Source organism: Carassius auratus, chromosome 2, assembly GCF_003368295.1.
Source record: "Carassius auratus strain Wakin chromosome 2, ASM336829v1, whole genome shotgun sequence".
Lineage (NCBI taxonomy): Eukaryota > Metazoa > Chordata > Actinopteri > Cypriniformes > Cyprinidae > Carassius > Carassius auratus.
In genome coordinates this window covers 29,552,669-29,569,547 of record NC_039244.1, presented here as the reverse complement: position 1 = coordinate 29,569,547, position 16,879 = coordinate 29,552,669, and the positions used below count along the sequence as shown (strand labels likewise).

Here is a 16,879-nt window from a genome sequence, read left to right as displayed (position 1 = left end):
GTACAAATACCATAGTTAAATGCTTACTGTAGCAAAACCATGATTAATTTGTGGTGTAACTAACCATGTAAAAAAAACAAAAAAGGTTAATTTTCATAAGGGAAGTTGTAAAAGTAATAAAAAGTACAGAATTGACCTGGATATAGTACAAGCATTTATTTCAAGTAATGCTTCAAGTTCTCGAGAGCATGCATTGATATCACATCCTTTTGATTTTCTTTCAGACTTTCATTGACAACTTAAGAAGACATTTCATTACAAGCTGTTCATACACTGGCAATAAAAATGAACAATTAATGCATGAAAATACTCACATATAGCCCCTTTAAGGAAAATCAATACATTCAGCAGTGAAGCCTGTGATTCAGAAGTGGGTGATGAAAGCGAGTTTGTGGGTGGAGTGAACGTCATGTGCTTCGTCTCTGACTAAAAGTCACCCAAATGTGTTTCATTAAAATAAAAAAGTCTTGATGGAGAGATTTTTCCCCATCTGACGACTGACTCATTCACCACAGATATACTTCGCTGTAGTTCTTCTCCAGCGCTCTCTTATTAGCGTGTGACACTTTCTGAGAAGTCTCCGCTCTTCTTGAGGTTTTCTCAGCATGGAGAACAATACGTGTAAAAGGGAAACACATGTAGGAATGGAGAGAGTACAGAGAAGAGGCTGATGAGAGCACTGGGCATGTGAACGGAAACAGAGATTTGCCTGCTCCAACTCTTCTTTAGATGTTTTTACAAACCGTTTCAGTGAAGAATCAGTCCATTTCTTTTATTTAACCGCTTCTTAGTGACAGACACGATGTTTTTCAAAATTACACATATATAAACTATTTTATACGAATGTGACAAGTTCTTAAAAGTGCTTTTTGATATTTTATTAACAAATGTTGGTTTTATATGTTTATGGGAGAAAAAGAAATTCTGTTTTATTTGTCGCATAAACATACAATTTTAAGAAAAATGAAATACTTTTTTCTTGCACCTACATATGCACACATCTGAATTATTATTATTTTAAATCATTTTTAAGATTTAAGCTTTACCATTTGAAAACTGTCATGAAATGTTTAATTGTCAATGCATGCACAGATGAATGTGAACACAAATGCAGGGAGATATTCTAAATATATGCTAAGTACCTGTTGAAAATATATTGTTTGAAAATATATTTAGTTTTAACCTTCAAATACCAAAATACATGTCCAATCTTACAGTGGTCTAAATGTGGAAGGAATAGCCCATTAAAACAAGATTTATAATGATTTCATTATGTTTCATTTATATATATATATATATATATATATATATATATATATATATATATATATATATATATATATATATATATATATATATATATATATATATATATATATATATATATATATATAATTTATTTTGTAAGATTGGAAAGTTTATGTTTCTTTGCTGATTTCAAATGATTTATATGTTCAGGTGTGCAAGAAAACAAATGTTCTCACATGTGACATATCTGAATGTATTTTCTAGGATTTAATTATATGAAATATGTGAAATACTTTTCAAAATATATATTTATATTTTTTTTTATATTTTTAGAAATACACAAAAATGTATATATGGCAGAAATATATTGACAAAATTATTTTAAAAGATTCTTGAAAAAAATTTTGGAACATTTTTATATACATTTTGAAAAATATTTTCATATTTGAAATGTGTGTGTGTGTGTGTGTGTGTGTGTGTGTGTGTGTGTGTGTGTGTGTGTGTGTGTGTGTGTGTGTGTGTGTGTGTGTGAGAAAGTACATGCATTTCACATTCTGTTGCTAATTCATTTGCTTATGTTGCATTTGATGTTATTACCAGAGTATATCTTCAAGTTATTTTCAAATATTCTAATTGTGCAACTGTGAATTATATTACAGTTGATACAATAATGTGTTTAAATGTATGTGTGTGAATATATACACACACAAATAATAATAAATAGACTATTCAAATATATATATATATATATATATATATATATATATATATATATATATATATATATATATATATATATATATATATATATGTATGGCAGAAAATAGATTTACATAAAATTATTTTTGAAACATTTTAGCAAAAATATTTTGAATTTTTTTTGTATATTTTGAAATATATTTTCATATTCATATATCATGCAATAAGAGTTTGCATTACACACATTACAAAAGAAAGCTACAAGTGGAATAAATGTCAGCATCTCTTTCTGTTTGTTTGACCTACTACTTAAACATTTTCATTTATTTCTTCTTTTTTTTTTTGCTCATATTGCAATGTTTCACCAGTTTTTACTTATTCTGCTTTTCTTAATTATGCCTATTAATATGTGAGATCCACTTGCTATGTATCTTGTGAATGTGACCCAAATCCATTGCTTCCCTTGTGTGCCTCCTTTCCTTTTTTAAAATATAATTAATATTGATGCCACATTAATCTGAGTCTGCTGACCCGCCTTTATTCCTCTGATGAAAAAAAGCTGGAAATTAATATTTTTTCTGAAGCAGTGCAGAACTTTATTTATGTAAGCGCAGTATGAGAAAATCTGTCATTCCTTCAGATGTATAGTGGCGAGTGCGTCAAAACAAACCTCTTCTCGTGCTCTCTTTGCAGACTGGGTTTCATTTCTCAAAATTAAAACTTGGGGGTTTTCCCCCCAATAAATTCTTCTCTGAGCAGGAATCACAAGGACGAAACGGATATGTTTGACACGCCAGCTATAGTTGGAGCACATGTCCTGTCCTGAGGAGATAACACTGACACCACTGGGAACAAATGGCTGGACAAACATTGTTTTGTTGGGTGAAGTGTTGAGACGACTGCATGCGGCTCAAGTTACCCCCGAGTCTGTCTGATTCATTCATCTCTGCACTTCCTGCTGATCCCACTCTTCTCCAAACCTCATTCCTCAGACACAAGGATTTGTCCTGAATTTCCTCCTTAATCTGCTGCTCTTTTTCCTGCTTTAATCAAAGCGACAGTACCGGATCGGCCGAACAGTTTGAGCTTATCAACCATAATTCAACTAATATTTACTATAGGAACAGTGTAAAACCATGCATGTCACTTCATTGCACTTTAAAAAGTGGAAAAGTTAATTTTTTTAAAAGAGCTCATAATCTAAGTTGTAGTCATGTAAATGCTTTCACTTTGAGTCCATTTAGATGCTAATGCGTGAGGCTTTAGGTGACAACATGGGGTTTTTGTAATGAAAAACTGTAACTAATTAGGACTGCAGTAGTTGTTTTGAAAAAAACTAAAACTAAAAAAATAAATAAACCATAGTTTCTATAACTGTTAGTTAGTTTTACAATGGTAAAATAATTGTAAAGTGATTACACAATTGAAATGTGTTTGTAATAATTATTTACAATTTTATAAATACATTATGAAGATTTAAAAAAAAAATAAATAAATAAATAAATTAAGTAAGTGTAATCAGGGTTATTAGAGTTAAATAAAACTAAAATTAAAACCATAAACTTTTTATTGCTTGAAGTTAAATAAATTACAGGATAATTTTATTTTATTCAACAGTTCTCATTTTAATTTAGTTTAACTCAATGCATTAAAATAACTCAAATTAAATAGACAAAAAACAACAACAACAACAAAAGTTAAACAGTTAAAATATTGTAACTGATTATATAATCTGGAATTAGATTCCAAGTATTTACGTGTAATTACATTACATTACATTTTAAAATAACAAGAATTAAATTAGATTACATGATTAAAACCCCTGCAGTTCATTGTCAAACACTAGTTTGTGAGTGGAATACATTTTCTTTCAGTTTCATCAATAATAATAAATAAATAATGAGTACAATTTAAAAGTAGTTGTAATACATGACTGTATGTGTGTGATCCAGCAGATGACTTCTGAGCTACAGTCTCCGTGTGTAACAGCTCTCATCTCACTGTGTTTAGAGGAGTCAGGTCTGATATCACTGTCTCAAGGCACACTTCTGGCGGTGTTTGGACAGGTGTAGAGAGCTTTCTGGCCCCTGTGACTGTGAGGGTCTGTCCAGGTGCGGCTCCGCTCCGTGTGACGCCCGGCGCGTGTTTTCCAGCGCGCCGCCGCAGTGACACACACACACACACACACACACACACACCTCAGAGGCTCTCTGATACTCTCTCCGCACGCAGCACCAAACCAGTGGAATTTCCTCAAGTTTTTCTGAAATCGACTGAGTGTGCTGCAGTCCCGTCCGGGTACCGGGAACGGGTCGGTGAACGGCTCGGGGAATCGCGACGCCGGGGACGCGCGTGGCTCTGATTTAGACGCGCGTTCTTCGCGCTCTGCCCGAAACTGAGAGTTGCATGCTGCGGGACAACCCCGGCTGTCGAGAACGACGACATGCTGCTGTTAAACGTGCCCTGGGCGCTCGCTGTCCTCATCTTCCGGTGCTCGTAGGCCGGAGCCGGTTCTGGATCTGAGATCTACCTGAGCGCGCGATGAGAGGCTGACTGAGAAACCCTCGCTTTTATTGCGTGGATAGATCGATCTGCTGGGACTGTTCCTCAGTCTGTGAGTAGCCTATCATTCACACTCTACATCTCTGTTTCACCCTGGGGTTCGTTCTTCTGGACTTCCACACATCCACAGACTCGGGTGTCCAACACTGATACACCGGGACAGAGATCACCAGGAGGGTCCAGATCTCACTTAATACTTCCTGAAGATGTAATGAAAGGGTTAAAAGCATGCAAGGTCGGCTAATTGTGCGTGCATTGTTTCAGTAATGTAAAAACGGGGCAGTTCATCCTAGAAAGACTTTTTTTTGTCTTTGAAAACGGGATAAGAGCCAGATGTGATTTTCGTAGGAGGCAATACATCATGCTTATCTGTCCTACAGTTATCTCCGAGACCAGTGCAATACAGTGAATATTTATGAGCCCAAAACACTGAGAGACAGAATAGTTTCTCAAACTATAGATAAAACCCATCTTCCTTCTCCAGTGTGGCTTTTGTGACTCTTTATATATACATACATACATACATATATATGTGTGTGTATATATATATATATATATATATATATATGTGTGTGTGTGTGTATAGTTGGCATAACTACAATATTTAATATTTTGATATAAATAATATATTGTATGATATTTTGGGACCTGCCCTTATTCAGTAAAATGGCAAACTTGATTCTTTGAGTTGATTTAGTTTAGTCTGTCTTTTGAAGGTCCATGTGCAGCAGCTAAATTAAGATCATTTTCCAGCACATGCATTATTAACCGTGCTACGAGCTGCTCATGCCACAGTCTCTCATGACGGAGAGCTAGTGTCTCATTCGGATCTGTGCAGAGCAATGCATGCTGGATCTTCTGCACGAGCAAACGCAAAGATCTGTAACGCAAACATTTTTCCTCGTTTAATACTTCACTTTAAAGCTTCAGTTTGGATCTTTGTTGTCAAATATGAATCTGGATTCGGTGTTCACACGGGACGTTCAGAAACCGTAAAATAGAGCACAGTGAAATAAACCTGAATGTACAATACGATGTGACACATGAGCACTTGAATTAATGTGGCAAGTATGCGGATAACCTAAAGATGTATGAATAAATAAGGGACAGATCCGTATGAAACCCTGCAGTTTACATGAGAAATGTATGAAGATCTTTATTGTGAGTCATAGTTTAGTGCTCCTTCATTCGGATGCAGAGTGAACTCACATGAACAAACACATCATCTCGGCTCGCATCAGCTGTAGGGATTTGTCATTTACATGAGAAAGTGTGTTAAAAACTTGAACCAGCACCCACTCTCAAAGTATGACTAAACCAGTCTCAGATCTTTGAAACGGACCGCTCTGCCATTTACACTCTTCAGATCTGTGGATTCATACACACTCTTTACAGTGTAAAATTGTTCTTTAGATTAAAAAATAATAATACATGTTCCAAAAACTGTTTAAAAATGGTTCTTCTGTGACATCACTGTGAAGATCTTCCTTCAGAAGTTAGTTTTGTTAAGTGTGCACAGTGATCCATTTTATTTTTCATTTAGTAAGTTAATTTTTACATTTATTTGAACTTTTATGGATTTATTTTTTTATTTTTTTTCTGACTGCTTATTCATTGTTTTTACCAAAAAAAAAAAAAATATTCAATGTTCAGAAAGTCTCTAAGGTCATGTACAGAATCCTCAGAGGATTTAGGATTTTTGATCTAAGAAAGCTTTTCATTTTTAAGTTATTTTAAGTCTTTAGTGGATTGGTAAACATTCACTAAGGATCTTTGGCCGCTCGATCATGATTTGTGGTTATGGTTAGGTTAGTATTACCATAATTACTATTGTTAGACATTACGGTCATCCCAAAAGAAAATAAATGATTGATTGTTGAAGATTCTTACACTTATTTAAATAAATCCTGTATGATTTCGATTTTACGATTGTTGGTGAAAACATAGGAGACGGTTTTATCAGTATAGACGGTTTTAATACCCGATCGATTCCCTTTGTGCATGATTAGGTGCTACAACGCAGATTCACACACTGAAGGTGTAAACCGGGTCTTTTCTGAAAGACAGCTGTTGTCAGAGTCGAGGGTTTTATGGGTGTTTCTCTCACACTTTGCATTCTGAATCAAGTCTCTGCTTGTGGTCCTCTTCTTGATCCTATCCCGCTGCACTGTCCTGTCAGAATCATGCTAAAGAGGTCAAATATGCATATGCATGCCTGGAACATGGCCGTTCAGCAGAAAACTGCACTGAAAAGAGCATTCAGCTATATTGTATTACACCACTGCTTCCTTTAACCGCTATTTACCGACTCCATCCGCCAGAAGACTGTGTCTGTCGAAAGCAATAATGGCTCAAGAACTTAAGGCAGAAAGAGGTTAGTACTCGGAGCTGGTGGGAAAAAATGGTACAGAGCCGTCTGCAATGAGATGCATCTGGAAAAGTTCTGTTGATGCACTTCATGCTTCAGGAATGTTGCTAATTTTTTAATGCTTCTCATCTTCCGTCAGACTGAACTGCTGCCATAGATCATGACTCACAATCATTGGGATTCTGAACTGACACACGTGTGAATGAGCAACCTTTGACTGCACTGAACTTATTAACAGTTTCCCCAATGCGCTTTGAGTTTGTTTCCCAAGTCTAGTCGATGAATGGAGACTGATCTCTAGTCGGCCCACAGAAATGATCCGGATGCTCAAGTGCTCTGTGTATCTGATCTCTGCTGTCCTAGAAAGTCTTCAACCTGCTTTCGTGATGCATACAGGCATACACCTTTTTTCCTGAGTGTAGTTGCACTAAATGCATTGACTAAAATATTTTCTCTTTACTAAAATGACGGTTCTGGTTAATCAGTAACACATTGCAACCATGCAAAAGTAAGCTATTTAATTTCTATAATTGCATGTGGTTTGCACTTATTTCTGCTTTCACAAATCTTACTTTGCTTGTGCAAATACTTTTGCAATCATGTGACTTTCATAACAAAAGATTTAGAGTCTTTCTCTAAATGCCAAGTTCCTGAAGGAGCTGAAAAACACCGAGCTTGTTGAGGGACAACGATGAGAACTATTGATCATCTAACAACTTTTATTTTGTGAACAAAGGCAATTAAAATAGTTTTCAAAGAGTGCTTTGTCAAAAAAATCCTCTTGTCTTGATTATTAGACTGCTTTGTTTTCTAAGAGGCAGGACAAATCTCTACAGGTCAGACGAATTTTTTTATAAAAATCATAGAAAGAAGTAGAAAGCGTGCAGGTGTGGCTGTGTTCAGCTGGGGAAGTGTGCTGAACGCCACAGGTTCCTCTGAAAACACAAACCGTTTGCATGGCCATCATCACTCTCCATTCACTGATGAAGGATAAACTGTTGGAGAGGAAGAGGTGTGTGTTTCTCAGCAGATAGTGTGTGTGTGACCATGAGTGTGCATCGATGTTTTTGTTCAGTGTTTGAAGACTTGAAGTGATTTTGGTGAAGATGGATTTGTTAGTAATACGCTTGTTTGGACTTTTTGGAAAGACACTGAATGGGAAGGTGAGACTTTGAATGGCAGATGTATTTCTAAATAAAATTTGGATGGGCTTTTAATGAAAGTCATTTGTGCTGTAGATGCATGGATTGAGTAAAATGAACACCAGCGAATATCAGCGTGGGTGAGTAAATGAAACTGTTACTCGCCAGTAGGCCACTAACATTTTTAAAATTAATTCTAATAATTCCTGAGATGAAATAGTTTAGTGATAGTATACATGATGTGAGATAAATTTGTAATCTGATGTGCTGTTCATGTTAAAAACATTTTCAGCGTCTCGTTCGCATTAAATGCAATTCCACACAAACTCCATCTTGCTTCTAAAAAAGTAAATAAAAATGCAACACGCACCAAACATCTTCCGAGAATGGGTTTATAAATCTGTTGTCAAGAAGAGAAGCATTTCAAAAGAGAAGATTCCCTGCAGTGTAACATTTGGGAATTTTTTTTATTTTTTATAAATATTTTATTATTAGTATTATATACTATTAATATGAAAATAAAAAATATTATGAAATGTCTTATGGTTCAATAGTATTATAGTGATATATAAAATATATTCCTTTGACTTAATTTATATAATTTGATTAAATAATTAAATTATGAAGTGTAAATAAAAAAATATTCTTTATTAAATATTTTATAGTTCAATAGTTTTTTTATAATCAAATGTATTCATAATAACAATAAAAAATATAGCAAAAAATGTCTTTTCTTTTTTTGTATAAAAAAATTATAGTTTCATTACTAAAAATTTCATACAAAAAAAAAAAAGATAGATCCTGAAATAACGCAATAAAAACTTTGATTCTCTCTTACGTCATCTTTAATGTCATTTATTATCAGCACGGTGAAATAAAGGTATATGGTTTGTACATATCTGTATGTTTCTGAAGCTGTACATGTATGTTAACAGTGGTGCTAAAGCACGGTTCACACAAATATCTGTGAATCCTAATAAACCATGTTAGTGAAATGAGTTTGAGACCAAGCTTTGCAATCTCACCCTAAATCTGATCCTGTCATTTAAAGACATGCAGAAAGACGCTGTGTATGTTCAGTGAAGTTAGCAGCGGTGTTGCACTCCTGATGTAAGTGTTTTAAACAGCCCTGCTCTGAGTGATGGACGGCGGCGAGAGGCTTTCTTCTGATGAATGGTGAAAGGTCTCAGAGCTTCATCTATCAGGGATTAGCATGGCCCTGTGAGACTCTCCGGCGGCCCCGGGCTCCGTCTGCATTAACGTAGATGGAGACCACAGCCAGATAATATATCTGTGCTCCTCTGTGGGAATTTCTAATTAATTTGTTGTAGCTGAGAGGAAGTGCACGCGGATATCGGCAGGGAATGTGGCATATATTGTGTGTGTGTGTGTTGGTCAAGATAGTCCTGTAATACAAGTAGGGATGGGCTTTATGGCCAAAAATGATTTTTTTTCTCCATATCATACTATATTGATACTTAGGATAATCATTTAAAGGGTTAGTTCACCCAAGAATGAATGTTTCTGACCCTTGTTGTTCCAAACCTGTGTGAGTTTCTTTCTTCTGTTGAACACAAAAGAAGATATTTTGAAGAATGTCAAGCTGTTGACTTCCTGTGTACCCCCCCCCCCTTTATTATGGAAGTCAATGGCTTCCGTTTATATAAAAGGTACAAAATCGTATCCTCCCTTTTCTATCTTTTCTTCTAAGAGTCTTGAACAAAATTAGCTGCATTCAGTGTTTTCATTGCATTTCTTCCCTCAGATATTTATTTGGCTCTTATGCTTTTCTATTTCCCTAAATTGATGTGGAAATCAAAGGTGCCCTTTATTTCTTTATGTATATGAAGATGAACGGATGCAGATAGCCACATGGCTGTGGTGTCTAATTCTTTCCCTTCCTCTTGATCGGCGCTGATTTGCTCCGTAGTAAACAGGCATGTGAATAAAGAGACATGTCCTGCTGTAGATGCGATGCTAAAGCGAGTGTGCTGATCATTCAGGGGAGCAGGAGCATGATTGCTGATTGTTCAGGGTTTAATTATGGAAATCAGGAGCTCTTAAGAGTGCTCAAAGCTTTGAGTTATTCGGTAATGGTGAAAGTCACAAAAATAGTACATTGAGTTTTGTTGCACTACAGCCAGAGATTTGTTTAAAGGGGTCATATGATGCAATTTTAATTTTTCCTTTCTCTTTGGAGTGTTAGAAGCTCTTGGTGCATAAAGAAGTAGAGCCATACCCCCTAAAACGCCCTCGTATAACCACGCCCCCACATCTCTCTGTCACGATGTGGTATTATTTGCGTAATGCCACCCAAATGTTCACAAAAAAAAGAAGGCATGGTTTCAGTAACACAGTTAGTGTTGAAACAGTCATGTCAGGGAGATGTGTGTGTATCTAAGTGAAAGCAAAAGCACAATTTGTTCTTCCAAAAGTAGATGCATTTAGGAATCTAATGATTACTTACAACAGAACAGCAACGTATTTTATGGACAACCATTTCGTGAATCTAGAAGGGGAGGAAATTCTGACTTTACTACAACAATCTGGCGCTTCTGTATCAGTTACTGTAAGTATGTTTTGTTATTAGTTGAATTATTTGCCATTGAGTGTTCAAATGTGGAGTTTGGTACATCGTGTGTGTGTGTGTGTGTGTGTGAGAGAGACGGTCACATCAAAGTGGAGTCAGCTGTCTTAACCATCCGTGGCTTGTGTACTGTACAGTACATTAATATTAATACATAACAAATATGTGTAGCCCTTAAAAAGTAACATGTTCATTTGCTGTGAAAAAAAGGGTCACTTCCAGTATGTATGTTGCAGTCGAGAGGTATTTCATTTGTGTGTTGAAATGTTTTAAAGAGCTTCGTTAACTGCCAAGATGTTGAGAATGATACTGTTGATACTTGCTTCTGAACAAATTAATCCATTTATGCTTTTCCCCCATTTTTGTAAGACTTCTTTAAACCTCTCATGGAGTTTTTGTTGTTGTTGTCATTGTTATATATTATACAATTGGTTTAAAATATAGGTTGTGTGCTTTATCATCTATTATTGGTTGTCACCTGATATATTGCAAAGGCCGATATATCGGCCGATATTTGGCATTTTGTAGTTATCGGCATCGGCCAATAATTTTTTTTTTTTTTTTAGCTCAATTTGAGATTTCTTTCTAATTGTGTAATAGAATTACGGAATCAAAAAGTTACATCTAATTATTTATTTATTTTGTATTCGTTTTGAGTTTGTATAATTTAGTAAATAAATAATGTAAAATAAATATACATTTTATTTCAGCAATCGTTATGCATGTGTTTTTACTATTTGTAAATTAAATAGTATGATATCATATGTATCGGCCACAGATATCAACAATCAAAAAATCCATATCAGCTTTTAGCATTATTGCATGCCATATTAACACATTTTAATGCTGTTTTATACACTTCCGAAACAAGATCATTTAAAAGGTCTTCTAGTCAGGTCTTTTTTCCATTTTGCTGTTCCGTGTTTTTTTCTCTCCAGGAAATGCATCCTTGTCTTGTATTGCTGAAGCAGAAAAAGCTCTTAAAGGGGTGCATACAGATAGTGATACAGGCAGATGCTTGGGTTAGTTTCACCGTGCCTCTCTTCAGTCGAAAACCCTTTTAATTACTTTGCAAGTTAATTTAATCAGTCTTGGTCACACTCATAGCTTTCATAGGACAGAATGAACTATACTAAATGTTAGGGCTTTCAGCTCAGCAGCAACTTTTCTGTAATGTAGAGAGAGATTAAAAATGTATCCGTTTAAGAGAAAAGCTCTTGATTGGAGGATATAAACTCTTGATATCTGGCAACCGCAACCATGAAAACTTGTAGAGATTTGTACCCAATGTAGGGGTGGGCGATATCTCGATATTTAAAATATATCGAGATATTTTTTAAACACGATATGGATTTTGACATATCGTATATATCGATATATTGTTTATATTCTGATTCCGCCACTTTGCTTGTTTGCCTTCCCTGTGCTGTGCTCGCCCCCGCTCGCTCGCCCCCCGCCTCCTTGCTTTTGTCCCCTCTCACCTCGCGTGTAGAGAACTAGTCAAAAAAAAAAAAATTATATGGAGAAACTTCAGTTTTAAGGCGTAGGGCGAACGGCAGGCAGATGTCTACTGTAGGGCCCAATGAAACGCGGACGGAATCGCGGAATCCAGTCATAAAAAATTGAATTTACAGTTTAACGCGGAATGTCACGGAATTGGTCAAATTTTAAATGAATTAATCAAAAGTCGGTCATGCACTTACATCAAATCGCGAAATGGACTAATATCTGCAAATATTAACACGGAAAAGTCTATTTAAATATGAATCCTGCATGTTCTGCGTGTCTGTGTCAACGAATGGAGCAGAAGCGCGTCTTCATTCATTAAACACGGAAGCTCGCATAACGCTCGCGCTGATTTCATTGTCTTTCCTCTCTCTAAATAAAGACGTGAACACATGAGGAACATCTCCAGAACTGCACTGAGAGTCACTTCATGAGCATCTGACCGTTTGATTTGAGTAAGACTAGCTCATATCACAATCATAGACTGTAGTATCACATACACAGAACTGTAAAGGTAAACCCGTCACAATAAAAGTATTTGACAGAAATCTATTACTATTGTACAGATAGCCCAATACTACTACTATTAAAATGAAACGAACATAATTTTATAAGGAATAATCACACAACATTTCTCCCATGTTTTATTTTTAATAGTAAATCCCCTTTGTTTACCAAAAAATAAAGTTTGCTTAATTTTAAATAATTAAAAGATAAATTAAATGAATGTTTTATGCCTTCATTTGATAATCAGAAAAATGTAAATACACAGAATTTCTGAAGGGAAAAAAACATTTCACATAAGGCTATTTTAAGAATGGTTTTTAACTAATTAAGTTGTTTTTATGCATTTAAATAATTGCACATGCTAAAACACAGAATTAGGTAACAATAAAACATATGGTGAAGAAAAAAAATAAAATGTTTCATAGGCCCCTTAACATGTAATATTTGCCATATTTGTTTTTGCAGTAGTTTTTTGGGGGTTATTTTTCCTGTAAAGATATCGAGATATATATTGTATATCGAGATATAGCAAAATATATCGAGATATATTTTTTGCTCCATATCGCCCAGCCCTAACCCAATGCAAGATAATGCAGATGCCAAATTAAAATGAAGCATCTTCAATATAAATAACCAGCAGGCAAATATTGCAGACAATTAAGAAATCGAGAGAAGCAGAAATCGTGATCATGATTAAAATGCGATTCATTGTGCAGCCCAACTAAACAAATGGACCTGCTCTAAAGTCTAAAGATGAACAGTGCTGATCGCTTCTTTGTTTTATTAATTTTTTCAAAAAACAAAGCTCTTTCCCATCTTGTCCTCTTCACCCAAAGTTGGTTATGATGCTCTTTTCCTGAGCTGTCACAGGCTACACTAACAACCATATAGTTATTTTGGAAAATACTACTAATGAGTGTGAAATATTGAGTTATTTGTTTTTGCCTGGGAGCCGCTGCATTGCCTTGTTCTCTCTCTGCGGTAACTAAGAGAAGCTGCGCAGACACAAGAAGGAACTGTGTTCTGGGGCACAGAAGAGGGGAAACACAGGAGCGGGGGCAGAAAATGAATTTGAGCTTTGCCATCCAGCAGAGGCTTTTCTTTTGTCCATTTGTCATGAAAGTTATCTTCTTTCTTTTTGCATTTCTGTTCACAGTAGATATAAATCTACTGAAGCTGTGGCGACTGCACTTCTGTTCTTTGGCATTTATGAACAGAGCATTTGTAAAAGGAGAAAAAGAGCAAATTAACTCAAGTGCATTTGAAAGAGTAGTGTCTTTATTATTTATGTGGAATGTAATGCGTTGTTTATTCATGTTAAGAAAGATAGATGTTGAGAAAGTTTTGGTTACACTTTACTAAAAGGTTTTATTGGTCAAGTTACTCAAAAGTTTATTTTGGATGCCTGACAGTCACTCTTCAGTCACGATATTTCTACGGTTCTAGAAATAGTTTAGACTCGAGCTGAAGAACTAATGAGCTGCTGATAAAATAATGTGTGAATCTTGACTAAAGAGGCTTCTCATGGACTATCTAAAAAAGGGGGGTTGATGTAAAATATTTTTTTTTCTGCTTTTGACTTGTAAAACCTCTGTGTTTCACATCATTATTGGGTGCTTTAATAATATTGCGTATGCATGATGTTGTTGTGTGTTTGTGTAAATGAGCTGGTGAATCTGTTATTTGAACCAGTTCATTGAGACGAACTGTCCGAAATAACCAGTTTGACAACAGGAATCATTTCCTCATTTGCTCGAGGCTTGGATTCCAGGTAAAAATGTTGTAAATAATGTTCAGTTTCTTGCACAGACTGATCGTTTCGCTTCGTAAGACCTCAATACATCATCAAGAGCTACTGTATAGATTTCATACAAATGTGTAAGACATGGTTTAGTGCAATTGGAAACACTAAAACAACGGCTTTGCAAAAAATCCCTGATGTTCAAAGTGGAGCTGGGGATTCATAATAGTAGAAGTAAATTTAAAGGGCCAGTGTAACAAGTGTCTAAAGTGGATTGGAACGCATCAGATCAAGGTTGAATAATGTGGAACATCTGTTTGATGCATTATAAAAGAAATAATACAGTTAGAATCCAAACCAGTGTGAAAACACTTGAATTTGTGCTGAATAAGACAGGTGAGCTCATAAATTTGGATTAAGTCGGCTCTGTGTTGTTTGCGAGCTGCGAACACAGTTTCCCACGAACTGAGCAATATTTCACAAGTTATTCCACTGGACTGCACATGCAATCTCTCATTTTTCTCCAGCAATCCTCACTCACCAGCTGTGTTTTTTGGAGGGGATTTATTTATATATATTTTTCTTCCCCTCATTCACTTTTGAATCCAGTATTAGCATTGTTTAGTGTGGTAAAGTAGAAAAACGCCATTGAATCAGTACCTTTACAAAGAATGATCAAATAATGTCTGACAAAAACTGAGCAAGGAACTGTGAGCTTTTCAGAGCTGGAGAGTTTGGCCGTAAATGCACAAATGATGGCACAACTTATATTAATACATAAAGGAGGCATTTTATTCTCAGGAAAATAGAGATTCTTCTAATTAGTAACCTAAGGATTTTAAAATGGTTAACCTACAAACAATTAATCAGGATAAATGTATAGACCTTTCTTTATAAAAAAGAAAGAAAGCAAATGAAAGAAATGCATTATGAATAAAGAAATGAATAAAAGTCATTTAATAGATAGCTGTCTCTATAAACCACAGTCAAATGACTGAATGTGTTGGACATGCTGATCAAAACCACACTGATCTTTTGGATTAGTTGTGATAATTTTAGAAATCCATGATTGATAGAAAAAGAGATTTCAAAAATATTTCTGACATTTACATCTTGAATAGAATCCGTGTTCTCTCAAATGAAGTTATCTTGTGAATCTTATTACAGTTGGGTTACTTTTTGACACTTTTATAACCCTCGTTTGAGAAAACGAATCCTGCTTCCAGTCTTTAATTAGCTGCGTTTGGATCTGATTTGTGCCGGTTTCACTCGCGGTGCATGTGTGTGTGCGTTCCTTGTTTTGTCCCATTTTGGTCGTGGCAATCGAAAATAAATTAACATTCCAGCTCTTTTATGTTCTGCTTCTTTAGGCCTGTCAAGAATACTTAATGACAAACCCTGATAGGTCAAGCGACGCTCACTAGCTGTCAATCATCCTGGTTGACCCGCCCACCCTTTTCTTTTGCGTTTCCATTCTTTTCTTCCCCGTTCATTCAGTTCCTCCCTGTCTCAGAAACTCTCAGGAAGCTCTGGGATGAATGTCACACTCACAAACAGAGCTATATTTGATCTCAAGTCCTCCAAGCTGACAAAAACTAAAAGAATTGTTGAATTTTTGATTGCATATTAAGAGTAAAAAAAATTTCCTCTGCCTTTGTTTGATTACCACCATTTTTGTGCAGTTTTTTTTTTTTATTATTATTAAATAATAAATCCAGAAAATGTAAAGCACACAACATATCATAAAAAGTAATAAACTATTAAGTTGTTAATGTTTTACAATTTTAATTGGTTAGACAAGCTTAAAATGGAAGACACATAATTTGGGGAAAAAATTAAATGGAATTTGAGAAAAAAAAAGTGTCCTAAAAAAAATCACTTTTTTTAAAAAAAACCTTTTAATAAATTGCTGTTAAATTGCATAAGTGCTTTTTGATTACTGAAATTGAATTAAACCATTCAAACAGAAACACACAAGCAAAAAAAATCCAGAAGAATTAAAACTGATTTCATAGAGTATTCCTTTAATAATAGTTTATATTAATTTAATTTGAAAAATATATCTTATGACCAGTCATATTTAACCCCAATTCAGCGCACTAGGATCCTAGAAACTTTGCAAAAAAAAAAAAAAACTAAACTAAAAAGTCAGCTTTGAGGAGGCCAAACACTTGCATTATATGGACTCACCGAGATGGATTATTTCTTCCATTAATATCAGTTTGTGTTCATCTGAAGTAAGAAAGCCTTACATTTGAGACGCATGAAAGTGATTAATTTTTGTAATTCTGTGGGTGCTTCAGAATTTGCAGTGTTGTTATTCAGCGTTTAATGTGCTGTTGCTAATTATATAATAATAAACCTGTTTAATTAAGTACAAGTGTTTGGTTTCTAAAACCGTACTGCTTCAGCGTGCCAAGTTTGACATCGCACAAAATGATTTTTGATGATAAATGGATCTGCAAGAACATAAGTAGATTTTGTCTACTGTATGGAAGGTTTTGTTCAGACTTTTTCTT

At 35.0% G+C, this 16,879-nt stretch overlaps 1 protein-coding gene across 3 annotated transcripts in view; it reads left to right on the top strand.

The window, feature by feature from the left end:
* The first annotated feature begins 3,917 nt into the window (after nt 1-3,917).
* LOC113039776 (adhesion G protein-coupled receptor L2-like) overlaps nt 3,918-16,879 on the top strand; it is a 100,068-nt gene continuing 87,106 nt past the window's right edge. Inside the window, exon 1 of one of the 3 annotated variants that reach the window (XM_026197877.1) lies at nt 3,918-4,561. The gene's annotated coding sequence lies outside the window, so the exon portion shown is untranslated. The remainder of the gene's footprint in view (nt 4,562-16,879) is intronic. The other 2 variants (XM_026197869.1, XM_026197885.1) reach the window with 2 other exon arrangements.